This window comes from Bos grunniens, chromosome 2, assembly GCF_055505025.1.
Source record: "Bos grunniens cultivar Pamir isolate PY7600 chromosome 2, Bosgru_T2T1.0, whole genome shotgun sequence".
Lineage (NCBI taxonomy): Eukaryota > Metazoa > Chordata > Mammalia > Artiodactyla > Bovidae > Bos > Bos grunniens.
This window is the reverse complement of record NC_141166.1, coordinates 34133301-34159554: the sequence shown is the minus strand read 5'-3', so window position 1 is coordinate 34159554 and position 26254 is coordinate 34133301. Positions and strand designations below refer to the sequence as shown.

At 40.1% G+C, this 26254-nt stretch overlaps 1 long non-coding RNA gene across 5 annotated transcripts in view; it reads right to left on the bottom strand.

The window, feature by feature from the left end:
* The window catches only part of LOC147377899 (uncharacterized), a 47837-nt gene that overhangs the window by 17504 nt on the left and 4079 nt on the right, over window positions 1-26254 (bottom strand). For 4 of the 5 annotated variants that reach the window (XR_015142405.1, XR_015142406.1, XR_015142404.1 and 1 more), the window contains exon 2: window positions 10108-10312. The exons of the other annotated variant lie outside the window; for it this stretch is intronic. This is a non-coding gene — a long non-coding RNA (uncharacterized LOC147377899). The remainder of the gene's footprint in view (window positions 1-10107; window positions 10313-26254) is intronic. 5 annotated transcript variants of the gene reach the window in all.

Sequence of the window (26254 nt, the reverse complement as noted above, 5' to 3'; positions counted from 1 at the left end):
CCATTCTAAAGGAGATCAGCCCTGGGTGTTCTTTGGAAGGAATGAGGCTAAAGCTGAAACTCCAGTACTTTGGCCACTTCATGGGAAGAGTTGACTCATTGGAAAAGACTCTGATGCTGGGAGGAATTGGGGGCAGGAGGAGAAGGGGACGACAGAGGATGAGATGGCTGGATGGCATCACTGACTCGATGGACGTGAGTCTGAGTGAACTCCGGGAGATGGTGATGGACAGGGAGGCCTGGCGTGCTGCGATTCATGGGGTCGCACAGAGTCGGACATGACTGAGCGACTGAACTGAACTGAACAAGTATCAAACTACAGGACAACATAATACTTTTATTAATTTATTTTGTAGGACTCTTAATCCTCTTTTCTCCATTTTTCATTGAATACTCTTTGGTTGTCTTTTTGTAGGATAATAATTTTAATATTTTCTATAGAGATAAAAATGATAATTCATTCTTTTTCTAGAATGACATTTTTTAAAAAAACTTAGAGTTTAGATAGGTGTCTTCAGGCTTGAATTTGGGAAAATCTCTGTCAAGTTTCATCCACATTTCAGATGTAGGATTTTAGGACATTTTAAGTATTTTATTGCAGCAACTAACTTTAAATACTCTTTGAACAGTCTCTAACCAGGCCCGTGGAAGTAGTCTGTGCAAAGAAGCAGTCTAATGCTTTCATTACTCCATGCTAAATCTACTTTGTACAGACTTTTCCAGTTAGCCCACCACCTAGGCAACTCATTCTACTTCTGTGGGGTTAAGGTACTGGTACAGAGAGCTGGAAAGTTTAGGGAAAATCCTTTTGTTCCCCTGAAAGAAAAGAGAAGAGTAGCCTGTGTGGTTACCCATGTATTGAGAAACGCATGCAGTCTACTCAGACCACATGACCAGATTCCCATCCCTCTATTCCTCTAAAAAGTGTGATGCTCCATCATCTGAAACTGGCAAGGCCCTGTGGGGTCTAGTGTAATTTCATAAATAATGAATTGAGGCCAAGGTGTCTCCTACATTGAGCATCAAAGCCTGCTTCCTACTTTGTGAAGCTTGACTGTTCAAATCTAGAGTACTCAAGATCCTCATCAGAAGTCTCCTGTGTGAGAACTATCATGGGAACACAGTTCAAAATGGGTTTTCAGTACAGTTCAGGATTGATGTTGAAGCTGAAACTCCAATACTTGGCCACCTGATGTGAAGAGCTGACTCATTTGAAAAGACCCTGATGCTGGGCAAGATTAAAAGTGGGAGGAGAAGGGGACAACAGAGAATGAGATGCTTGGATGGCATCATCGACTCAATGGACGTGGGTTTGAGTAAACTCTGGGAGTTGGTGATGGACAGGGAGGCCTGGCGTGCTGCAGTCCACAGGGTCACAAAGAGTTGGACATGACTGAGCTACTGAACTGAACTTACCCTCAGATGAACAGCACATGGGATGGACAGGGGACAAAGATACAAACACTGATACAAATGAATAGCATGGCTTCCTTTGTCACCACCGCCCCCTCCCCCAGGTGCTACCAGCTGAGACACAGTCAACTAATTACCGCTGCAAAGGAGCTCAAACTGTGTGTGGGCTTGCAGTCTCTTACACCCCCTCCCATTTTAGCACCCAAACACACCTATTTGCTATATAAAAAACAAGTCTGCCACTTAAAGGAACATATGTCCAGTTCCAGTTCTTAAAACTCCTGACGGGCCACCACTGAGACATCTCTCCTTACACATATTTGTTCTATGCACTTGGGGGTTTTCCATTTCAATCCAGTCAGGAGCAGAAAACAGAACACACAGCAGATGCCTGACAAATATTTGTAAGATGAATGGATGGATGGCTTAGCTACTATTTTACAGGATAAAATAGTATGTGATAACTACATACATCAGAAACAAGAACGTATGTACTTGGTACAGAGTTTTCTTTTAAGCTGATAGTTTAATAAGTAGCTGCCAAAATGAACACCTGTTTACAAGCTGTCTCTTGTAAGTATTCATCTGCTGACAGGCTAAAAAGAAAAGTGAACATATCTGGTTGGGGTAGTCAAGAACAGCTTAATGAAGTGGGTGGCATTCTGGATGGGTCTTGAAAGAATTTGACAGATGACATATTTCAGGAGGATGTTCCAGATGGAGGGAGCCTCATTAGCAGAAGACATAGAAGTAGGAAAGCATGAGGTGTGTTTGGAGAAGAGCAGTAGTACAGTTTAACTGCAATGCAAGAGGCCTGGGTTGGGGAGGAAATGTGCTGAAACTTTGGATCTGGAGGGTCCATCTGGAGAGCTGGGGTTTCTTTTAGTAGGAATGTGGCCCCACAGAAAGCTGTGAGGAGGAGAGTGCTGTATCAGAACTAAACATCTGGAAAATGAATCTGCCAAAGGAGTATCATGATCTAGGAAAGAGTGACCACAGATCCATGAGGTCTGCTAGTTTATTAAAGCAATGATCCAAGTGCAAAAGAACAAACCTTCATTAGGACAGCAGCTCTGGGAATAAGGAGGGAATGAATTTGAAGAACAAGGTAGAGGAACCTTTTGCCAATGTTTCAAGGGCGAGAATCTGTGATCAGGGGACAACGGGAGAGTAGGGCATGGGGAAGGAGTTGCCCAAAGAAGCTGTGAAGTTTGAAATTTGGAATCATTGTAGTGAAACTTACTGAAAATATGCTACATAATTTCCAAGTGTTGATCCTGGAGACTGGCCCAATAGACCACTGGATGAACAGGTCTGAACTTTGGAAGTCACCTACAAACCTAAGCCTGTGTTCTATGAAGACTAGTTGTGTCTGTTTTCCTCACTGCTGAATACTTAATATAAAACCTGGTAACTATTAAGAATATTCACTGAAGAAATATTTGGGTGGGGAACGGGGAGATGTCAGTCAGAGAATACAAACTTCCAACTGCAGGAAGAATGAGTTCTAGGGCTCTAATGTACAGTATAGTGACTGTAGATAACAATACTGTATTACATACTTGAAAATTACTATGAGAGTAGGCCTTAAATTTTCTCACCACACACAAAAAAGAAATGGTAATGTCATGTGATTCAGGTATTAGGTGGCTATCATTTGGCATATGCAACTGTATCAGATTAACACACTGTACACCTTAAACTTACACAATGTCATAAGTCAATTACATCTCAATAAATCTGGGGAAAAATTTTGTTGGATAAAAGAATGAAGATCATAGCTGAACCAAAGGAAAAGGTTAGCATAGCAGAGTATAATGATGTCAGAATTAGGGATCAAATACAGAATCTTCAGTTCAGTTCAGTCACTCAGTCATGTCCAACTCTTTGCAACCCCCTGAACCACAGCACGCCAGGCCTCCCTGTCCATCACCAACTCCTGGAATTTACCCAAACTCATGTCCATTGAGTCAGTGATGCCATCCAATCATCTCATCCTCTGTCATCCCGTTCTCCTCCTGCCTCAATCTTTCCCAGCATCGGGGTCTTTTCAAATGAGTCAGCTCTTCACATCAGGCGGCCAAAGTATTGGAGTTTCAGCTTCAACATCAGTCCTTCCAATGAACACCCAGAACTGATCTCCTTTAGGATGGACTGGTTGGATCTCCTTGCAGTCCAAGGGACTCTCAACAGTCTTCTCCAACACCACAGTTCAAAAACATCAATTCTTTGGTGCTCAGCTTTCATTATAGTCCAACTCTCACATCCACACGTGACTATTGGAAAAACCATCGCCTCAGAATCTTAAATAACGCAAATTACACTTTGCAAGAGGAAGAAAACCATCTAAAACCAGTGGCATTCCTACTATGTAGGATATAGAAAACTGTCTAACACTTAGAGTAAGCAGGTTATAACACATAAGCTTACAGGTCGCTGGAAGATAAGAAAGAATTTGTTCATAGGATATTTGTGGTCCCAGGAGCAAGAAAAAAAAAGGCAACTTAAAAAAAAAAAAAAAGCACCAACTTCTAAATTTATTATTTAGAAAAGGATAGGGAAGATTAAGTCTTCTGGGGAAGTGGGATGTATGAAATCTTGACATTAGATTGATTTTTTTTTAATAAGTCAAACCTGCTGTTCCACAGTTTAAAAGGCTTCCCATTAAACAGTTTAAAATGACTTCCTGTCATACCTAGGAAAAATCCAAACTCCTTAATATTGCCCACATGCTCCAGCAGTATCTTTCCCCACCAATACCTCTCCTGTCCCATATTATGTCTCCACCTCCTCCAACCACTGACCTGCCTAACACACCAGCCATCTTCAGTTTCCCCAAATTGAATAGTTTTCCTTATTTCTCTTTGTGATTGAAAGGCCTTCAACCTCCACTTTTTTGCCCCACCTACTGGCTCTTTCTAGTCAATGTATGTTCATTCTTCAATCTCAGTTCAAACATCGTTCCTTTGGGGAAGGCTTTTGCTTCTTAGTTTGTGTTAGATTCCCCTGTTATAACTACTAGAGTTTCCAGTATCTTCACTTTGTAGCCTTTATTATAGTTTATAATTAGACTTTTGTTTCCTTTTAATTATGCTTCCTTGCAAATTAACCATCATCTCCATGGGGATAGTGTCAGCTTCGGTTCACTTTTATACTCCCAACATCTAGCTGAGTGACTGGCATATAACAATGCTCTGCAAAAATTTTAAAAATAGCAGCAGCCCCTAACTTTCTCACACATATAATATGCATTTTCTAAGTCCCAGATATTGTTTAAACGCTTGCATGAGCCGAAGGCAATAGAATGTAGTATAAAAAACCTGGATTTGGAAACTGGCAACCTGGGTTCAAACCTCAGCTTTACCATTTATTAAAAGAGTGAGGTCAGGAAAACTAGTAAGTTCTCTGTACCTGAGCTTATCCATTAATCAAATAGAGATAAGGTACAGTTGTGTGGTGAGTAGGTAACTGACAAACAGAGACACTGAATACCTATCCAAGCTCTTAAAGCTGCAGGGCTGGGAACCAAACCCAGGCAACCTGAATCTGCTATTAACCACTATGCAATGCTAGTGGTAAAGAACCCTCCTGCCAATTCAGGTAAACCTAAGAGATGTGGGTTCAATCCCTGGGTTGGGAAGATCCCCTGCAGGACTGCACAGGCAACCTACTCCAGTATTCTTACCTGAAGAATCCCACGGACTGGCAGGCTGCAGTCCATAGGGTCACACAGAGTCAAACACAGCTAAAGCAACTTTACACACAAATTTATAATACACATATTATATTTGAAAATACTTATCTCTATGATAGGCAGAGACATCCAGAACCACCTATAACTATCCCTCACACCTTGTCTTTTTTGTTGTTGTTGAGCAGCACAGCATGCAGGATCTTAGTTCCCTGACCAGGGATCAAACCTGTGTCCCCTGCTGAGAAAGCGTGAAGTCTTAACCACTGGACCATCAAAGAAGTCCCTGCCCCCTCCTTTTTCTTCAAAGCAGTAATTAGACCATAAGGCCTGGACCCGTGATAAAATGTCCCAAACAGTGAACTTGGACCAAGATTACCTTTTCTACCAATTCCAGAGTCAAAACTAGAAGACGGAAACCCACTGCTACAGGTTCCCCAGAGTAGACTAGTAACAAACATGGCTGCACTCATGTCTTGCTTTTAAGTGGGCCATCACTTCACTAACAGATTTCAAGTGTCATTCCTTTGTACATACATACCAATATGCTTCATTTTATATTTATCACTTAATACATGAAAGGTTACACAAAATCTTTGTCCAGTGATCCTTGATAACAAAGCATTTGTGACCCAATCCTTTTCCAGACCTAATGATATTTCGCTCCACCAGCCTCATGCTGTATCTCATATGAAACAAATAAGGCACTCATGCATAAAATTAATATAGTAAGCTATCTAGGCAGTGATAAATTTGGAAAGGAAATGGGCCCTCATAATCACTTTATCCCTCTTGAAAGCAGATTTCCTAAAACCTTGAGTCACCTACATCTTGACTTCTTTTGGAAATTATGCCATCATCCCCATGAAACCCAATAGGGCATGTTGCAGTCAAGGTTGAAATAAAAGTGCAGTGAAGCTGTTGAGGAGATGCTTAGAAATATGACCACTTCATTTTATGTGGAAAGGCGATTGATCTCTAAGCACTGAGAAGAGCTCTCAGTTTGCCCTTTGCTATTAAGTTACCCTCACTGTGCTGCTCCTTTCTGTTCACCTGTGTAAATGGGTCCTGAGTTCTCTTGTTTTATGTAGGGAAACTGAAGGTTGATTACAGTCAACCTTGGAAACTCTGATAAGCAGAAGTATCAAAGTCTCATTGTGGAAGAGTAGGGTTGCCTGACTTTCTTTATAATCACTAAAAAGCACCTCTGCTTCTGAAAGCATGAAACTCATGAGGACATTCAGAAATAAAACCTGTGTGTCCTGGGAACACACAAGTCTTAGTCACCCACACAATGACCTTACTGTTGAGGTTTGAAACAAACTTTGAAAGTAGGTTTTGAACTCTGAAAACTGAATGGTACTCTATTCAAAAATTCACATTTAGAGGTCTGGAAGAACAAAGGAGGTAGCCACTGCTACAAGGTTCCCATTAGACCTGAGAAGAAAAGGAAGGGTTTGATCTATTTAGGGAGTACATTGATAATTTGTTGTATGTGTCATGTTATACTTGAGTAGCACCTGAGAAAAGTAAAGGATTCAGGTTGAAATGATACTGAGGATGATGCTGGTTTTACTTCACCAGGCTCAAAAGCATCTGTTATAGATGTCAGGTGCCTGCGATGACAATTTTTTTTTTTTTTTCACTGCAGCTCCAGTAGTCGGAGCGAGTTTTCAGAATGCATGTGTCTCACGTCACTACTGTATACACAGTAAATTACAGACACGAATGTGTTTGATGGATTCCTTTTGACCTTGTTGTTTGTGGTTGTGTCATTTTAAAGAAAATTAAAATAAAACAGTAGCTTTTAAGTTTCCCTTTCCAAACAGGGAACTTGCTAACATTCCACCTCTTGCAGGTGGAGGCCCTCAACCAGAGTGAAAGTGAAAGTGAAAGTCGCTCAGTCAGTGTCGGACTCTTTGTGACCCCATGAACTATACAGTCCATGGAATTCTCCAGGGCAGAACACTAGAGTAGGCAGCCTTTCCCTTCTCCAGGGCATCTTCCCAACCCAGGGATCGAACCCAGGTGTCCCGCATTGCAGGTGGATTCTTTACCTGTTGAGCCACAAGTCAACCAGAATAGTTTACATATTAAATGAATAACGTGAGTCTGTGTGGAAAATAAAAGGCAAGCTACCACACACCTCGAGGGGATTCCAAGGTGCAGAAATGTGATCTTGTTTCTGTATAACCAAAGTATTAATATTAATAGTGAGTTCAGTGTACTTGCTTAGCAAGCAACCCTTCTCCCCAGAGTGTTCTCACGGTACTGACAATACCCCCCGGTTCTGCTTCTGTTTCCTGACTTTGAAATCTGTTAGCATTTTCTTGCAGATTCCTCTGTTTTCTCACAGGTAAGAAGGAGCCCAGACTCAGCCTCTATTCAAACACATCGTTTCATGGTTACACAGCAATTTGCCTTCCTCCATCCTCCCTCTATAAAAGGTTCTTTTCCTTCTATTTCTCTCATCCTTGTATTATGTTGAATTATATAATTTCCAATAGTAACAATCCTAGACCCTGGAATTATGGGAGCTAGGTTTAATTAAATGTTAACTGAAAAATAGTATTTTAAGTGCACACACAAAGTTCCCAGAAAAATGCAATCCACCAGAAAAAAAACCTGTATTCTATTTGTCATGATCTATTTTCTCTTTCATGAGCACAGTTTCATACCTTCCACTTCTGTTTTAGTAGTACACATCTTTTAAAATTTGGAAACATTATATGAGCAAATATGATAATTACTGATAAATAATATGAGACAGCTTGTTCAGGATGGTAGACTTTATGTGTTACAACTTCTGTTTATTTGTAAAGCATTTCAATAAACCATAGTTAAGATGACCCCATTTCATACACTGTAAATAAATCATTCTAAAAAGCTACTCCTACACATGAGCATTGCCACAGCATACATAGGGTTATTTGGGGATTATGAGAGACTGAATCAGTTTCTTAGCATCTGTTCTGGCTTCTTGAAAGGTGACCAGATCACCGTGCAAAATAGGCACAAAGATTTTCTGTGTAAAAAGACAGGATGTCCTCCTATCTCATTCAAAAGCTGCTAACAAGGATCATTGCTAGAACAACAATCATTGTAAATGCACTTAAATCTACATCATTCTTTCCTTCTCCTCAGTAACTGCATCTTATGGCAGGTGTACACAAATAACTCTCAGTGTTGGAAAAATATCTGCCTAGAACCCTGATGCACAAGAATGTTAAGCCTGAGATGTTTAAAAGTTCATGTTGCCTGCTCCAATCATTCTATAGATGAGAAAGCAAAGCCCCACAGAGAGAGATGGTTTGCACAGGTAACATAGTAAGAGAACACAGTATATTTTTACAGAATTGAGATAGCTAGAGTATTTGAACAGAATTTTGTTTAGAATAGTAGATTGAACACTCATGTTTATCTCCTTTTATACCATTAAAGTATCAGTACTTTTAAATATAAACTCATAAGAGCAAAGAAAATTAGAAATGAGGCAGCCTACAGGGTGGATAGGGGTGTATATGACAAGAGAGTCATATGCCAAGATGAAAGCAAAGCTAACTTGAAATGTCAGGACAAACAACTGATGTACAAAGTAAGAATATAATCTTAATTAGCAGACAGACCTATCCTAAAGCCAGATATTTTAGAATTGGAGAGATATTTCAACTTAACAAGCATCTACTGAGCATTTACTGTAGACAAAGAATTCTTGAAGTTAGAAGCTGAACAAGAAAACATTCTTGTTCTCCAGGAGCTTAAGTCTGGTGGGCGAGATGACCAGTATATCAAATATATAGATGATCTAATTATAATTTAAGGCATCCTCACATGCATTCTAAGGGAATGGGGCAAGTAATTTGTTGTTTAGTAACTAAGTCATGTGTGACTCTTTTTGCAATCCCATGGACTGTAGCCTCACCAGGCTTCTCTGTCCATGGAATTTTCCAGGCAAGAATACTGAGTAAGTTGCCATTTCCTTCTCCAGGGAATCTTCCCAAACCAAAGATTAAACCCGGGTTTCCTGCATTGGCAAGCAGATTCTTTACCACTGAGCCACCTGGGAAGCCCCTAGTAACTTGTGGTAGCCCAAAAAGAGAAAGACAATTCAGAATTTAATAGAATCCAGAAAGACTTTATTAGCCTTTATCCTTAACAGATAGGATTTGGAAAATTAAGCAATGATAGTGAGAAAGCCCTTCGTGAGGAGAGACTATGGAGAGCTAAAGCATTTGTCATCAAATCAATGGACATGAGTTTGAGCAAACTCCGAGAGTTGATGATGGACAGGGAAGCCTGACGTGCTGCAGTCCATGGGGTCGAAAGGAGTCTAACACAACTAAGCCCCTGAACATAACTGAAAGCATGTGTACTAGGAAAGAACATTCGTGTTCAAGAATGGTGAGCAGATTACGAAGAATGGGCACAGGATGAATCAGAAGGGCCATGGAGAATGCATTTGTCAGATTATGGAAGCCTGGAATCCCAAAGAAAACAATCTGGATATATTTACTATAGTTATACCACATGGAGCCCATGTACCTGTTTTTTTAAGAGCATGATGAGTTCTGACAAATGTATACACTGTGAAACCGCCATCCTGATCAAGAAACAGAATATTTCCATCACCTCAAAAGTTCCCTCATAACTGGACTTTTCCCAGTTAGTTCCTCCACTGCCTACCCAGGCAACTGTTGATTTCTGTCACTATAGACACATCTTGTCTGTTCTGTAAATTTATATGAATGGAGTTCTACAGTATTTACCCCTTTGCTTCTAGCTCGACTGACTCAGTTTCTTGAGCTTGATTTTGCCTTGCTGCTCCTTGCCATGTACCTTGAAAGGAAACTCCTCCATCAGCAGAATTTGCCCACCTTCACAGTCTCTGTTACAGTTACCTTTTGCTGTGTAACAAGCCACCCCAAAACCCAATTCTGAATGGCAATAAGCACCTATTATTCTTAGGAGTCAGTCAAATGGCCAGACTTGATGGGAACAGCTCACCTATGCTCCACACGGCATCAGTGGACTGGTGGTATTCACTTCCCAGGTGACTCACTAACACAGCTGGTCAACTAACGCTGGCTTCAGGCTGACAGCTTGCCCAGGGCTCTCAGTCAGGGACCTTAGTGCCTCTCCACACGGCTGCTCAGGCTTCCTCTCAGTGTGGTGGCTGGATTCCAATAACTGGTTTCTTTTTTTTTTTTTCCTTTAAGAGACAGAAAGTAGAAATAGTTAATCTTTTAAGGCCTGGTCTCAGAAACTGGCACATCACTTCTGCTGCTTCCTATTAGTGAAGCAGTAACAGAATTTACTCAGAATCAAAGAGAGAAAGAACATGGACCTTCACCTCTAGAGGGAAAGTGAAAGTTAGTCCCTCAGTCATGTCCAAATCTTTGGAACCCATGGACTGTAGCCCACTAGGCTCCTCTGTCCATGGAATTCTCCAGGTGAGAATACTAGAGTGGGTAGCCATTCCCTTCTCCAGGGGGTCTTCCCAACCCAGGGATCAAACCTGGGTCTCCTGCATTGCAGGCAGATTCTTTGCCATCTGAGCTACCAGGGAAGCCCGATTAATTTGTATTTACCCCAAAGATAATAAGGACAATATTATATCTATAAAATAAGCATATTTTTAAGGAATCTGAGAGCAAGAATTGATTCCTAGAAATTATATATATGTAATTACTAAAACAGGAAATTCACTAGAGAGACTGAATCTTAAAATGGATATGACTGAAGACCAAGTTAGACATCTGAAAGCGAACAAAAAATAAATCACTTGGAATTTAAAGCTAAAAGACAAAATGATGAAGCAGAGAAAAATTAAAGCACACAGAAGCTCAGTCCAGAAGGCACAACATCTGTCTACTAGGCATTCCATAAGGAAAATACAGAGAATCAAAAGGAAAAATAAAAAAGTTACTAAAAACAAAAGAAAAACAGCATTTTCAGATGGAAAAGTCACCTCATGTCAAGAAGACTGAATGACAAAAGGCTCACACTTAGTGGTTTGGGGTGAAATTTTAAAGGTCTGAAAAAGAGAGAAAGCTCTAAAATTGTCCAGGAGTGGTAATCTAATATTATATTTCCTTCTCTCGGGATCTAATCATGAACTTCTTGGTTTAGCTTTGCAATAAATACATCTTACATAATTATAATGTAGTATAATTTTTTTACTGTTTTAATTTTTACAATTAACCTATCAGTTCAGTTCAGTTCAGTTGCTCAGTTGCTCGTGTCCGACTCTTTGCGACCCCATGAATCGCAGCACTCCAGGCCTTCCTGTCCATCACCAATTCCCAAAGTTCGCTCAGACTCACATCCATCGAGTCAGTGATGCCATCCAGCCATCTCATCCTCTGTCGTCCCCTTCTCCTCCATGAGTCAACTTTTCGCATGAGGTGGCCAAAGTACTGGAGTTTCAGCTTTAGCATCATTCCTTCTAAAGAAATCCCAGGGCTGATCTCCTTCAGAATGGACTGGTTGGATCTCCTTGCAGTCCAAGGGACTCTCAAGAGTCTTCTCCAACACCACAGTTCAAAAGCATCAATTCTTCGGTACTCAGCCTTCTTCACAGTCCAACTTTCACATCCATACATGACCACAGGAAAAACCATAGCCTTGACAGGATGGACCTTTGTTGGCAAAGTAATGTCTCTGCTTTTGAATATGCTATCTAGGTTGGTCATAACTTTCCTTCCAAGGAGTAAGCATCTTTTAATTAAGTCTGACACTGTTTCCACTGTTTCCTCATCTATTTCCCACGAAGGGATGGGACCAGATGCCATGATCTTCATTTTCTGAATGTTGAGCTTTCAGCCAACTTTTTCACTCTCCACTTTCACTTTCATCAAGAGGCTTTTTAGTTCCTCTTCACTTTCTGCCATAAGGGTGGTGTCATCTGCATATCTGAGGTTATTGATATTTCTCCCGGAAATCTTGATTCCAGCTTGTGGTTCTTCCAGTCCAGCGTTTCTCATGATTACACTGCATATAAGTTAAATAAGCAGGGTGACAATATACAGCCTCGACGTACCCCTTTTCCTATTTGGAACCAGTCTGTTGTTTCATGTCCAGTTCTAACTGTTGCTTCCTGAACTGCATACAGATTTCTCAAAAGGCAGATCAGGTGGTCTGGTATTCCCATCTCTTTCAGAATTTTCCACAGTTTATTGTGGTCCACACAGGCAAAGGCTTTGGCATAGTCAATAAAGCAGAAATAGATGTTTTTCTGGAACTCTCTTGCTTTTTCCATGATCCAGCGGATGTTGGCAATTTGATCTCTGGTTCCTCTGCCTTTTCTAAAACCAGCTTGAACATGTGGAAGTTCGCGGTTCATGTATTGCTGAAGCCTGGCTTGGCAAATTTTGAGCATTACTTTACTAGCATTTGAGATGAGTGCAATTGTGCGGTAGTTTGAGCATTCTTTGGCATTGCCTTTCTTTGGGATTGGAATGAAAACTGACCTTTTCCAGTCCTGTGGCCACTGCTGAGTTTTCCAAATTTGCTGGCATACTGAGTGCAGCACTTTTACAGCATTATCTTTCAGGATTTGGAATAGCTCAACTGGAATTCCATCACCTCCACTAGCTTTGTTCGTAGTGATGCTTTCTAAGGCCCACTTGACTTCACATTCCAGGATGTCTGGCTCTAGATGAGTGATTACACCATCATGATTATCTGGGTCATGAAGATGTTTTTTGTACAGTTCTTCTGTGTATTCTTGCCATCTCTTCTTAATATCTTCTGCTTCTGTTAGGTCCATATAATTTCTGTCCTTTATGGAGCCCATCTTTGCATGAAATGTTCCCTTGGTATCTCTAATTTTCTTGAAGAGATGTCTGGTCTTTCCCATTCTGCTGTTTTCCTCTATTTCTTTGCATTGATCACTGAGGAAGGCTTTCTTATCTCTTCTTGCTATTCTTTGGAACTCTGCATTCAGATGCTTGTATCTTTCCTTTTCTCCTTTGCTTTTCGCTTCTCTTCTTTTCACAAATCATAAGGGATTTGATTTGATTATACAGTGGAAGTGAGAAATAGTTTTAAGGGCCTATATCTGATAGATAGAGTGCCTGATGAACTATGGAATGAGGTTCATGACATTGTACAGGAGACAGGGATCAAGACCATCCCCATGGAAAAGAAATGCAAAAAAGCAAAATGGCTGTCTGGGGAGGCCTTACAAATTAACCTATAGGTAATTATAAAAGTGTAGAATAAATCTCTCTCAAATTACATATAGATATACAAATACATTTTCCATATGTCTTATGCATGCACAAATGACACAAACACATACATGTATGTATATGTATATTCTTATAAAACACATGTTTTATAAGAAAAACATCTCCTCTATAAAACAAACAAAAAAATAGGATAGCAACCAGAGAAGTGAAAAAGTAGCAGACAATGTAGTTTGTTAATTCTCTAATTTTGCAAAATTAGATATTGCTTAAAATTAATGACTCCAAAGCCAGAGGTTTAGGTACATACTTTATAGTTCTAGAGTAATAATTAGAAGAACTAAAAGGAATAACATAGTTCAAAACTCATAAGTGATTAGTTGGTAACACAGATACTAAATTCCTCAGTTTTTCTAGTGCTGATTATACAGAGGTTACTTCAAGTCATTAAATCAAAAATATAAGTTTAGATGTATGCCATATGGCATTACTGAGGTAATCAATTTTTGGAGGTAGGAATGGGATGGGAGGCTAAGACACATCCACCCTATTGCCCCACACCACCCTCCTAGGAAGAGGTAGGGCCCTTTTGGATCGACAAATCCTTGTTCAGCAGCTGGGGACTGAGAACTTCAGGGCTGGAGTGGGTATATGTGGGCTACACCACAGTATCCACTATAGTGAGCAGCTGTAGTTGTCCTTAATACCTCAGAGCTCATATGCATTACTACATGCTCAGTCATGTTGGACTCTTTGCGACCCCATGGGCTGTAGACCACCAGGCTCCTCTGTCCGCAGGATTCTCCAGGCAAGAATACTGGAGTGGGCTACCATTTACTTCTCCAGGGAATCTTCCAGACCCAGGGATCCAACCCGGGTCTCCTGCATTGGCAGGCAGATTCTTTACTGCTAAGCCATTTCAGAAGCCACACTTTCCTAATGCATATATGCATATATGCAGTTTCTAAGGGCTTTGTTATTTACATATTACGGGACTCAATCATTGGGGCTTTGTTGTATAGATATTTCCTAGGATACTCAGTAATTATGAGGTGGTTCTATCTCATTTGTAATAAAAATATTAGTGTTGCAAATGGCATAGAAATAACTTCAAATAATTCTTGCCAACATGAATATCTTCTTCTAATAGGCTCTCTCTACATTCATGTGTAAGTAGGACATATTTACTCAAACCCTCCAGAGCATATTCCTTTTCTGATGCAAAATGAAGCCTTAAAAATGTGTGAAAGTCACATCTTTTCTAATTACAAATTCTGCTCAATTTATTCTACTTCTACTCTGTACCATGAAAAGAATAGTATATATTCAATTCCATCACTTCTTTGCCTACAGGGTACAGACACAGTAAAAATTGTTAATTTTGTTCCACCAAGTTTGATTTACAATTATTGTTACAGAGAGGTTGGTGTTGATTTTTATTCTATGATTTTTAAAATACCTTTATAGTTTTACAAAAAATTATACATATTCATAAAATTTTCAATTACAGGAAAGCATGAAGAATAAGGCAATTAATCACTTAAATGAAACCACTCAGAAATAACCAGTATTAACATCACTCTAGATACCTTTCAGTACAGATGGATAAGTGGATGGATGAATGGATGACTGGATGTTTGGGTGAAGGGTGATAGGAAAGATAACTTTAAAAATTCATATAAATGGAATTACGTGTACATACTACCAATGTTTCTTATATTTGAAGAGTAATGGTTATATGTCAAATTCTTAAAACATTTGTGACAGTAATCTTCTAGCCCTTTTTCCTGTGCTTTAGTGACCTAGCCTTTTTCCAGTTTCATTTTAAATTAAATCATTCCTGAATTTATAATGTTTTTATTATAAAAGCAATGGTAACATACAGTAAACATTCACAGTGTGTGCGCTGATGCTAAGCACTTTACAAAGGCCATCTCATTGAGTACTTCAAATACACCCACTAAAAAAGCGGCTGAATAGAGGGGGTAAGCCACTTGCCCCAGTGCACACAACTAAGTACTACACTGGATCTGAACCCAGATATTTGTATTCCAGAGCTCGCACTCCTAAGCACTAGTCCATACAAAATTAATAAATCTCTCATTAAGATAACTCCGTACCAAGACCAATAAATTAGTCACTTTCTGTGGGCTCAGTTGTGTCCAACTCTTTGCAGTTCCATGGACTGTAGACCACCAGGCTCCTTTGTCCATGGAATTTTCTAGGCAAGAATACTGGAGTGGGTTGCCACTTCCTACTCCAGGGGATCTTCCCAACCCAGGAATCGAACCTGTGTCTCTTGAGTCTTAGCAGGAGGATTCTTTACAGTACCACCTGGGATTTTCATTAAATTTCTAAGGTCTTAAACTCATGACAGTACACTTCCATATTCTGTAAATAATTATTAAGAATCTACTAGATATCAGGCACTGTGTTATGGGGCAAAGAATTAAGGAGAAAAAAAGAAAAAAATGTTTGTCTAAGATTGTATCATAAAAGAGTAAAGTCACGACCAAAAGAAAACTGCTTGTCTACTTCTACAAGGTTTGTATTTGCTTTTGGAAAATGAATTGTGGTTTATTTCTTGCCTGTCCTTTTTCTACATATACAATATGTAAATATGCACTGAACTGGGAATATACTTCTGACTCCATTCTGTAAGGTTGTTTCTTTATTCCATAACATTGTAGATGAGCATTTCCCACGTCCTTAAATATTATTAAAAAATAATAATTCTTAGTAGCTCTTTGGATGTAATTTTAATGAGCACATTCTAGTATATGGTTGAGCTATAAAATATTTTAATTATTTCCCAACTGCTTAATGTTTATGCTAACTTTTTCATAATAGAAAACAATATTTTTAATAAACCTTAGGCAGGTCCTAGAGCAAAAGTAAAATACTTCAACTTTTTCAATTATTCAAGGCAAGAAAAGGATGAAAACTTAATGACGAAGTTCTCTGAATCCCCAAATTATCTCCAAAATATGTTTTTATGCCTAAATAGTATCTCTTTACTTTTTATCCTTGTACAAAGTAACTACTTCATTTTCTTCTTTAAATCTCCTTTTTCAATATATTGTTTTTTACATATATTTATTTTTCCTGTGTGAGGGTCTCAATTTTCTCAGAAAGGCAACTCATTTTTTCCTCATTATTTTACTGTGCTTGTTTGCCAATTAACACGACCAGACTTACAAAGCACTATTCTGCATTCAGGTGCCTAGTCTGAGAGTCCACCATCACTCAATAAAATTTCAAGCTTCGGCTTAAAAATTCAAGCACTTTCAGCTGATTCAATTCTTTTAAAGTGATGTGATATTAATGGCTTTGGTTGTTTTCTTTCCCTTAGCAGAAATAGTTCAGTGGCTTAATTTTTCATGCTTTCATGAATTGAATTAAAAAAAAATAAAATTATCCAAAGGCAATAAATTACTCAGCATCTTGCTTAGTCTTAAAACCCTGGGTAATTTTTTTCTATCAGTTTCACATATACTTTTTCCTGTTCCATAATACTTCAGATACCAGTTAATGAATATGTGTGCCTGTGTGTCAATCGCTAGGTTTAATTGCATGAATGGTTTTCAGATCCAAGGGACCAATTATTATAAGCTTTCTACTGCATTGAAGAGTATTTTGCTGGGAATTAAATATTAAAAAGGCAAAAGATCTTTCTCTATGCAAAATGTAAACTGATTTATTCCCACAAGAAAAGATAGTATGAAAGCTGAAAGAAAATCTGCAAAAGAAAGCAAAATATATTCTAATTGCCTGCCTTAAATCAGTTCCCCCCCCCCACCTTAATAAAGAGTTAAAGAAGGAACAATTTAAAATAGTTAGCACAGAAAGACTAGAACCAACCATCATGTTTGGTACTAAAAATGCTTCTGCAATTCCATCTACTATATTTTGGGGTTGGATATAACAGAAATTCCCCATTGCTCAGGGGTAAAGATTTCACCTGCAATGCTGGAGACGCAGGTTCAATCCTGCGTCTGAGAAAATGGCAAACCATTCCAGTATTCTTGCCTGAAAATTCCCACAGACAGAGGAGCTCAGCAGGCTACAGTCCACAAAGTCACAATAAGTCAGACTTGACCAAGCAACTAAGCACACATGCACATATTTAAAGGATGTGAATTGAGTCATGGCATAGACCATAGATAAAAGTGGTCACAAGTCGAGGAAACATTTGTGTTTGACAACTGAGCCACTTTTGAGAGTACCTATATGCACTTTTTTGCTGGGTATTAGTGCTGGGAATAGGACTCAAGAGATCATTTTGCCTGGTAGTTTTTAAGCTGTATTTCCCAGCATCCTGGGAAACTTCCAGAGAGTTGGCATGAATGACATAGAGAAAGAGGGAAAGGCTAAGCAGGCTTCCCTGACCCTTTTAACCAAAGCTGGTGGCTCAGATGGTAAAGTGGCTGCCTACAATTCAGGAAACCTGGGTTCGATCCCTGGGTTGGGAAATACTCTAGAGAAGGAAATGGCAACCCACTCCAGTACTCTTGACTGGAGAATCCCATAGATGGAGAAGCATGGTAGGCTATAGTCCATGGAGTCGCCAAAAGTTGGGCACAACTGAGCAACTTCATTCGCTCATTCAGCTTTTAAGTGTTGTATAAACTGGGGGGAAACCTAAAATTTCATTTTTGAAATGAGAAAATTCTTTGGTCCTACTCTTCCAGTTTATAGGTGAGGAAACTAAGTACAGATGGATTAAGTGTTCACACAACTCTGCAACTTAAAAGTGAGTGTTAGTCACTCAATTGTGTCCAACCCTTTGCACCAGGATCCTCTGTCCATGAGTTTTTTCCAGACAAGAATACTGGAGTGGGTAGCATTCCCTTCTCCAAAGCATCTTCCTGACCCAGGGATTGACCTTGGGTCTCCCGCATTGGAGGCAGATTCTTTACCATCCTATCCAAACATTTTACAGAGCCCAGCAGCTTTTGTCTTAAAAAAAAATCTCAAGAGGCCACTTTGGATTGAAAGTTACCAAAAGTCAGATTGCTTTTGGCTAACTTTCTTCTCATAACTTGTTGAATATGAGTCAAGTCAGGCTTGGAAAGAATTATCAACAGGGAAAGACTTTATTTCAGTGTCCAAACTTTTCCTTTTCTATGGTCCAGGAATCTCTTTTACATCTATGAATTTAAGTTACTAAATTTTGTTATGCATTAACGTCTATTTTTAAAATAAGAATAATGTGATACCAGCATATTAAAGTAAATGGCAACCCACTCCAGTGTTCTTACCTGGAGAATCCCAGGGACAGGGGAGCCTGGTGGGCTGCCATCTATGGGGTTGCACAGAGTCGGAGACAACTGAAGCAACTTAGCAGCAGTAGCAGCAGCATATTGAAACAACAATGAGAAACTATTCCACATCTATCAGACCAAGCATGAAATTCTTGGTCTGATCTCAGGTATTTTTGAGAAAATAGAGTAAGAACACTCAAATACTGCTCATGGGAGGGTAATTTGGTTTAGCCTTTGAAAACAGTTTGGGACAGTATAGTAGACTTGACAGTATAGCACCTTATATATAAACCAGAGATACTACTTCTAGTTATGTGAACCTAAGTATCTCATAGAACAGGGGTTCCCAGCCCAGCCATGAACCTGTATCTCCAATCAGATTAGGGGTGCCATTAGATTAGAAATGAAGTACACAGTAAATGTAATGTGCTTGAAACTATCTCCACCCCTCACAACAGTCCATAGAAAAACTGTCTTCACAAAACCGGTCCCTGGTGCCAAAAAGTTTGGGGACCACTGACACAGGAGAGTATGCGCTCGGAAGCTTAGGATTCCCTAGTGGCTCAGATGGTAAAGAGCCTGCCTGCAGTGTGGGAGACCCAGGTTTGTTCCCTGGGTCAGGAAGATCCTCTGGAGAAGGACATGGCAACCCACTCCAGTATTCTTGCTTGGACAATCCCATTGATGAAGGAGCCTGGCAGGTTACAGTCCATGGGGTCCAAAGAGTCAGATACAACTGAGTGACTTCTGTTTCTTTGGGTAGCTTATTTCTTAAAGTGGAAAACTGGAAAGAGATGCCCATCAACAGAGGAATAGGAATGGTGGATTTCCATTTGCCTGTTTAAGGAGCTTGGAAGGTCCCCAGTCCATATAAACAACAGCAAAAAGCTGAACAGGTTGAAAAAATAAACAACCCTTTTTGCATTCATAACAGAGGGGAGTACACAGAGCAAATCCAAGCCCTCAAGACTGAAGAGACAAACAGGCAAACACAGGGAGTTGTGCCTTACCAGAGTAGACACTCAAGGAGAGGAAGTCCACCGAGAACCAGCTCCAGGAAGGAGACTCTGAACTGCACTTGACAAATTGCTGGAGGCTCAGCACAGACAAGTCCTAGGGGAGCTCAGTCATAGGGGCCTCCCACAATACTGTGAGAGTTACCTCCAGAAACTGAAGTAGATCCAGTAAATACTGGAGAAAAATGCCCTCAAGCAAAGAAGGGAACCATTTTGAAATTCATCAGTGTCCTCTGTTCCTCTTAATAAGCCCTGCCTTCAGGAGAAACTGAAGACTTCCCTGGTGGCTCAGACGGTAAAATGTCTGTCTACAATGTGGGAGACCTGGGTTCGAGCCCTGGGTTGGGAAGGTCCCCTGGAGAAGGAAATGTCAATCCACTCCAGTACTATTGCCTGGAAAACCCCATGGACAGAGGAGCCTGGTAGGCTACAGTCTATGGGGTTGCAAAGAGTCAGACATGACTGAGCAACTTCACTTTCACTTTTCAGGAGAAACTAATTGACATAATTTAATCTGCACAACAGACTGGTTCCAAATAGGAAAAGGAGTTTGTGAAGGCTGTATACTGTCACCCTGCTTATTTAACTTATATGCAGAGTACATCATGAGAAACACTGGGCTGGAGGAAGCACAAGCTGCAATAAAGATTGCCGGGAGAAATATCAATAACCTCAGATATGCAGATGACACCCCACTTATGGCAGAAAGTGAAGAGGAACTAAAAAGCCTCTTGATGAAAGTGAAAGAGGTGAGTGAAAAAGTTGGCTTAAAGCTCAACATTCAGAAAACTAAGATCATGGTATCCAGTCTTGTCACTTCATGGCAAACAGATGGGGAAACAGTGGAAACAGTGGCTGACTTTATTTTAGGGGACTCCAAAATCACTGCAGATGGTGATTGCAGCCATGAAATTAAAAGATGCTTACTCCTTGGAAGGAAAGTTATGACCAACCTAGATAGCATATTAAAAAGCAGAGATATTACTTTGCCAACAAAGGTCCATCTAGTCAAGGCTATGGTTTTTCCAGTGGTCATGTATGGATGTGAGAGTTGGACTATGAAGAAAGCTGAGTGCCAAAGAATTGATGCTTTTGAACTGTGGTGTTGGAGAAGACTCTTGAGAGTCCCTTGGACTGCAAGGAGATCCAACCAGTCCATCCTAAAGGAGATCAGTCCTGGGTGTTCATTGGAGGAACTGATGTTGAAGCTGAAACTCCAATACTTTGGCCACCTGATGCAAAGAGCTGACTCATTTGAAAAGACCCTGATGCTGGGAAAGATTGAGGGCAGGAGGAGAAGGGGACAACAGAGGATGAGATGGTTGGATGGCATCATCGACTCAATGGACATGGGTTTGGGTGGACTCTGGGAGTTGTTGATGGACAGCGAAGCCTGGCTTGCTGCGGTTCATGGGGTCGCAGAGTCAGACACGACTGAGCAACTGAACTGAACTGAACTGAATCTGCTGAGATGATATTATAGCCTAACTAACCTGGGGGAAAGGAAATACCCAACTTCAGCTGGCCCTAGCCCTCCATTCCCACCTAAGGAGATAGAAAAAAATAGAAACACTTGTGAAACGCACACTCCAGAGGCACAAGCTTAACTAAAACACTGAGACCTAATCATGAAACTATAGAATGCTTCCTCCCCCAACAGCTCGCCACCACATTCCTCAAGGATGATTTACCCAGTACATCATGTCCAGCCATCAGGAAGAAATGTAAAAAGGCATACCAAAAGCAAAAACCACAATGTAAAGAAGCAAAGCAAGCATCAAAAACTAGGCACGGCAGGGATGTTGGAATTATCAGACAAGGAATTTAAAACAACTATCATTAATACACGAAGAACTCTAATGTATCAAATGGACAGCAATGCAAGAACAAATGAACAATGTAAGCAGAGGGAAATCCTAAGAAAGAACCAAAAAGAAATGAGATAAAAAAAAAAAAAAACAGTAATAAAATGAAAGAATCCCTTTGATGGACTTAGCAGCAGACTGGACACAGCTGAGAAAAGAATCTCTGAGCTAGAGGATGTATCAATAGAATCCTTGAAAACCGAAAAGCAAAGGCAACAAAGATTACAAAAAATAGACTATCCAAATACAGTGGGACAGCTAGAAAAGGTGTAACATGTAACAGGAATACCAGAAGAAGAAAGAAAGGGACAGTGCAAATATTTGACACAATAATGACTGAGAATTTCCCCCCAAATAGTGTTAGACTCCAAAACACAGATCCAGGAAGTTCAGAGAACAAAATAGATGCAAAAAAAACCCATAGCTGGCCATATAATTTTCAAACTACACAGGAGAATAAACAAAAACTTGCAAGAAGCCAGAAGGGAAAAATTCCTTACCTATGGAAGACCAAAGATAAGAGTAGAATGAAATATTTTGTGTTGAGACAAACACCCCATTTCTAATCTAGAATTGTCAGGAACTCAGATCTACATAAAGAAAGAAAGAACAATGAAGACTAGTGGAGGTAATGCTGAATAGAAATTCCCACATGGAAACCATAATATGTGTATAAAACCTGGACTCAAGAGTCACCATATCCATGACTGTGATTACAGCTGAAAGGGGCAAGGCGTTAAGTAGTGAGAAAGAAATAAAAGGAGCTTTAATTGTATCTGAAATGCTTTCTCACTTTGAGAAATTCAGAACCAAAATCATAAAACTAAGTCTGTTAGTTCTGACAGAGGGAGGAGGGGATGGGGGATATATGTATATCTGATAAACATTGATATTACTGTTGGGTTTTTAAAATCTTTTCAAAGGAATTGCTTATGCTGACTCCTGGGCCTCCCTACCAGCGATCCTGATTCTCTGGGTCTGGGCTGGAGACTAGGAAGCTTCGTTTTCAGTAGCTCCACAGAGGACAAGGGGGCAGATGGCACCACAGCAAACTTAGGTGAATGCCGACAAATCCAGGGAAACTCAGACACACACTGGAGGTACTGGCAAAGAATCCTAAATGGTAGCCAAACAGGATTCGCAGATCACAGCCTGATGCTGGGGCTTACTTGTTGGAGAACATGCCCCAGCATCAGGAGTAGCTGGGTGTTTTTGGCCTGGGTGAGCGTGTGGAAGGAAAGGCTTCCGAATCCTGGTGACATAGGACCATGTAGATGCCTCTCACACATCAAGTGGAATGGCACTGTGACTGCTGGGCTGCCACTCATCACTGTTCACTAATTTCAAGAACATGCCTGGATGGGGAGGCCAGGGAACACAAAAGATAAAGCTCTTGACTGAATGGGCAATATTTAAAGAGTTTCCAAAATTATTACTTTATTAAAAGAAAAATTCCAAGCCACATTTTGCATTTGCTTTATAATATACTTAAAACACACTGTCTGACCTCACATGGAAATTTTCATGGAACTTTCCACAGAACTTTCCACTTTCTGATTGCTCAGCAATCATGAACCAGCTAATGACTAAATTACTAGTTTCAAATCTTCATTATAAAGTGATAATGTCAGTTACCTTGTTTCTCTTGATTGCTTGATTTTAAAAATTTTAGCTCAGTACCATCATGTAGTCCATATGTTAATATTTGAGAAATATTTAGGCAAGGATAAATTTAGGTGTGTTTTGTTGCTGTTGTTCAGTCAGTCAATTGTGTTCAACTGTTTGCCACCCCATGGACTGCAGCATGCCAGGCTTCCCTGTTCTTTACCATCTCCTGGAGTTTTCTCAAACTCATGTCCATTGAGGCAGTGATTTCCTTTAGGATTGACTAGTTTGATCTTGCTGTCCAATGGACTCTCAAGTCTTCTCTAGCACCACAGTTTCAACAGCATCAATTCTTCAGCGCTCAGCTTTCTTTATGGTCCAACTCTCACATCCGTACATTACTACTGGAAAAACCATAGCTTTGGCTATATAGACCTTTGTCAGCAAAGTGATGTCTCTGCTTTTTATGATACTACAATGTAGCAAGAAGCAAGTTTCAGGGCTTATAATAATTAAGAGAAAATAAATCCAGACTTCTGAATTCAAAAACTAACGTATGTACTCCTCTCATTCTCTTTGTGTAGACAAATGGGGTGTTGATAAAAATAAAGGCATAGATACCTGGAGTCTGTGTTTGACTTCTAAGAAAAATCCTGGTTTCTGCATCAATCCTTTGACTTCCACCAGAAGAGCCACTGAAAACTTGGTGAATTTGTCCTAAGCTACTGGGCCCAAACCTTTCTCTTTCCTCCCATTTCCTCTGGCTTTTCATAACTGATATTAAACTGAAGGGGAACTCTCCTTCCCAAATGCAATCAACAAGGCTCACTGTCATCCTGATCAAAGCTATGCCATGTGGAAATTATTTGGATATTTATCCAAATGCTATCGGGTAAGTGGGATGCCATCTGTACAGGGAGTTTCACAGACTGTTGCTGTGACTTTGGCATTTAAACAGTGGGCAGAACAAATATATGATGAACTACACCAGCTACATACATACACCTTCAATTATAAAAATTTTACACTTAAAAAAATTATCTTGCATGATTTCCAATTGACAAAGATATTTGCCAAGTAACACCTGAAGCACACCTTTCCCACTTCTCCCTTAAACTCAGTGTCTACAAGCAACAGTTACAATTAAGGCTTTTGGATAGCCCAATGCCAGAATCTGGGTGGTCTCTGCTCTAACTCTGAGGCAGGTGGACTGAGATGCTGATGATGATGCTGAACTGCAGAAAATTGACCCAGGCTATGCTTCATGAAACACAGGCAGCATGAATTAAGGTAAGAAGACATGTCAATTTCCTCTAATATCTATTCCCCGAGTCTAAAGGTCTATAGTTTGTGCCAACCAAAACCCTGGGCGACCACCTTTCCACTGCATGAGAGCGCTGCTCTTCGAGACAAACAAAATACTATACTCATGACTCTGTCCTCACCCTCATTTTTTACCATGAGTTGACAAATAGTATACTCCAGAATGCATGCTGCTGCTGCTGCTGCTGCTAAGTCGCTTCAGTCGTGTCCGACTCTGTGCGACCCCATAGACGGCAGCCCACCAGGCTCCCCCGTCCCTGGGATTCTCCAGGCAAGAACACTGGAGTGGGTTGCCATTTCCTTCTCCAATGCATGAAAGTGAAAAGTGAAAGTGAAGTAGCTCAGTGTGTCCAACTCTTAGCGACCCCATGGACTGCAGCTTACCAAGCTCCTCCATCCATGGGATTTTCTAAGCAAGAGTACTGGAGTGGGGTGCCATTGCCTTCTCTGAGAATGCATCCAGGCCACAGCAAATGTGATGGTAAAGGTGTAAAGAAGAGAGCCATGGAAATAGCTATCACACCTATTTACAAGATAAATGCTATACATGGAGGTGATAAGAAGGACAAAACCTGATATCAATCTTTGATGAAAAATACTTTTTTTAATCCACTGGTATAGAATATGAGAAAAATGTAGGAGGTGTAGAAAAAGCTGCATCAAGCAGAACTAAACGAGATGAAAGTGCTTTGTGTGTACAGTTGCTTTCATTCTTGTTTTTAACCACATGATTTAAAGACTTTAGGCTGGAAAAGTTAATTTTTTCCTAAAGCATAGTGGGATCTAGTCCCAAAACCCTTGGGAATCCATTTGTTAATTTAGCACATATTTATTGCTAAGGCATAGTCGTGTAGCAAAAATCAAGCTAGATCAGAGACAGATGGTATGCGTGTCACTACATGCTTAGCTCCCCAAATTACAAATAACCAAAATGTAACTGAAGAAAAAAAAATAATAAAGGTAAGTGACTAAAGAGAAGAAAGATAAAGTGTAATAAGCATGTGGAGGAGGAAAGACAGCACTTCAAATGCAGGAAATAAGAACTGTGAGCTTCCTAGAAGTTTTAGCTGAGTCCTTAATTATAAGCATAGGGATGAGTAGAGTCAAGGAATAGCATACCAAGCCTAGGCACCGATGAGAGCCAAGGTAAAAAGCAAGAAACAAAGAATAAGACTGAAGAGGGAGAGTAGGAGCATAGACTTGGAGATACTTGAATCCCAGCTAAGGGGACTACAGATTTTTTCCACATAAAAGGTGTTGGTGATTTGTGAACAATAGAATAAAAATATCAGAGCAGTGCTTCCAGGGTCCATAGGAAACAGATTACAAATTGGAATGGAAGGGAAGATTGAAGGAAAGTAGGAAAAAGTTGATGGAAAGAGTCTAGGTGAGGTTGGAAGTGAGTCACTCAGTCATGTCCGACTCTTTGTGATCCCATGGACTATCCAAGGAATTCTCCAGGCCAGAATACGGGAGTGGGTAGCCTCTTCCTTCTCCAGAGGATCTTCCCAACCTAGGAATCAAACCCAGGTCTCCCGCATTACAGGCGGATTCTTTACCAGCTGAGTCACCAGGGAAGCCCTAGTGAGATTTACAGAAAGCCTGATCTGGCATCATGTCACATTTTATCGGTAAGGAAACTAAAGCACCCAGAAGTTGAGTAACATAGTTAAAGTCACACAATTGGTTAGCAACGGGGCCATGATTCAAGTCTGGAAAATCGAGTTCCAGAGTCTAGGCTCTTAACTATTCTGCTGTAGGAATTCTCAATATTAAGACTTTTCAAAAATATATTGTCCTTGCCAGTAATCCTAAAGCAAAAAGTATAGCCATGACATGACATTCAATAAACAAATACTTAAGGAATGTATGTATATATGTGCTTAGTC